Raw genomic sequence first — 2036 nt, 5'->3', positions numbered from 1 at the left:
GCAGCTTCTGTCTTCGTGGGCGCGCCGGCAAACGTTTCGCTCGATGGCTTCCAAGCCGTCCCGCGCCGAGCGAGCGAAGCGAAGCCGGTGGCAAGGCGCAAAAAGGGCGACGTGTTTCGGGGCGTCCTCCCGACGCGAAAGGCGCTCTCCGAGTGTAACTTTGTATTGCGTTGATCTTGGCGCCTGCGGACACCTCTCGCAATGCAGAAAGCATACCTTATCTACAATAATAATAACAATAATAATCCTTGCATTTGATAGAGAGCGCTTTTCACGCCTTCTCGACGTCTCGAAGCGCTTCGCGGAATACGCTGCAAAGTGAATTGACCGTACATTTGTGGGCGAAACGCGGCAGCCAATTGCGCACGGCAGTGTCCCACAAACGGTCCTGGGTTGAAAATGACCAATTTGTTATTGTTTTTGTTTTTTGGAGGGATTATTATCCGGCGTGTGGAGTAAGGAAACTTGCCCAAGGTTTCACCCGGCCGGGAATCGAACCCAGGTCTCTCGCTTACAAGGTGAGTGCTCTCACCACTGAGCTACAGGGTGGCTGGGCTATGTGCACACATGCAGTCTGAATTGTTCTCACGGGGCTGGTGAGACAGTTGGAAACCCGAGTGAGTGCGGAGAGGTAAAGTGTGAGGTTGGGTGACGAGTGTCACGAACAAGTCCTTCAAGAAATGGAAGCTGAAGTTCCCGCAAATGGTGAAAATTTTCCCCCGGTGTGAACCAGCTTCCAGAAAGAAAGAAAAAGATGCACAATCAGACGCAACCAACTTGGGTCTTGGGTCGAGGTACGTGGTTCACAGGGAAGAAACAGTGTCAATGGGATCTTTAACATCTACCCGAACATCTCATCTGAAGGACACACCTCTACCACACCGCCCCACGCTGGCATGTCTGCCAGACTCTAGTTTCAAAGTCCTAGTGCGGGGCTTCAACCTATAACCTGACTAATAGGCGAGAGTGCTCTCAACTGAACCAAGCCTATGCCTAAATACCTGGTCTACTATTTTAAATGTTTTTAAATATGTTGATAAAAGTGAAACTGTAGCAACTTTTACAGGTTTTACACTAGAGGGCACTCTTGGAATTTATAGTAAAAAGTATTTCTTAATTCTTCCCTCTGCAAATGGTAGATTTTGTTTGTTGCTGTATTTGTTCCCTCAGCTTTCTCTATTTTTCACCCCTTTGAGGCTACAGTCTGCATATACAGTATTTCATTCCATCTGGAGATCAGAATAGACTGGCCTAAGGGCATTGCTGAAACTGTCTTGATGGTCTTGCATGAACTGAAGTTCACTTCAAACATGTCATATTTTAGACATGAGTTTTCTCCTTTTCTCTCCTCTTTCCTTCCCTTCCCCACAAGGGAATGAAGCTGTCAATATCCTTATATCTGATCTACAAAATTGGAATATCTGCAAAATTTCTCATAAATTATTCCCATTTAAGAACATAATCCCAGGCATGGCTGTTCCTATGGGAAGACATTACTTGATTTACTGGCTGACCAAAGAAAATGTAATTTGAAAATAAAATCGTACTGGTTTAAACAAATAAAAGTGACTTCACAAATTAGAATGTTTCCACTAGAAGGTGCTGTTGCAGTTCAGACAATTCACGCTCAGGTTTGTTTCACTGCAGTATCAGTTTTCTCCCTCTTATTAATAATTTTGTTTACAAATTTGTGTGGGGGATAAATGTAGGGTCATTATTTTGTCTACTGAAACAGCTCTGCTGAAGTTACGGCAAGAAAACCTTAATCATGCATTCCAGCTCTGGTATTCAGAGATTGGCATGAAAATATTTTACATTCCAATGGCAATTACATGTTATTTCAGAGGTTCATATTCCCTGGATGTTGTACTAAATGCTCATGGGTAGGTGAATATGGATCCCAAGTAGCTGATGTATAGATAATAATAATAATAATAATAATCCTTGCATTCGATATAGCGCTTTTCACGTCGGGAGGACGTCCCAAAGCGCTTCACAGAACACAATGTCAAAGGGGTCTCCTTGTTTCCCAAATA

General features: G+C 43.9%; 1 non-coding gene across 1 annotated transcript; it reads right to left on the bottom strand.

The window, feature by feature from the left end:
* Positions 1-477: 477 nt before the first annotated feature.
* On the bottom strand, positions 478-549 carry trnat-ugu. Its single transcript has one exon. It is a non-coding gene; the product is annotated as a tRNA-Thr (tRNA).
* Between the last annotated feature and the right edge of the window lie 1487 nt (positions 550-2036).

The sequence above is a fragment of the Callorhinchus milii genome, unplaced genomic scaffold (genome assembly GCF_018977255.1).
Source record: "Callorhinchus milii isolate IMCB2004 unplaced genomic scaffold, IMCB_Cmil_1.0 Scaffold11, whole genome shotgun sequence".
NCBI lineage: Eukaryota > Metazoa > Chordata > Chondrichthyes > Chimaeriformes > Callorhinchidae > Callorhinchus > Callorhinchus milii.
The sequence above is the reverse complement of the archived record's forward strand: the minus strand, read 5'-3'. Positions and strand labels throughout refer to the sequence as shown.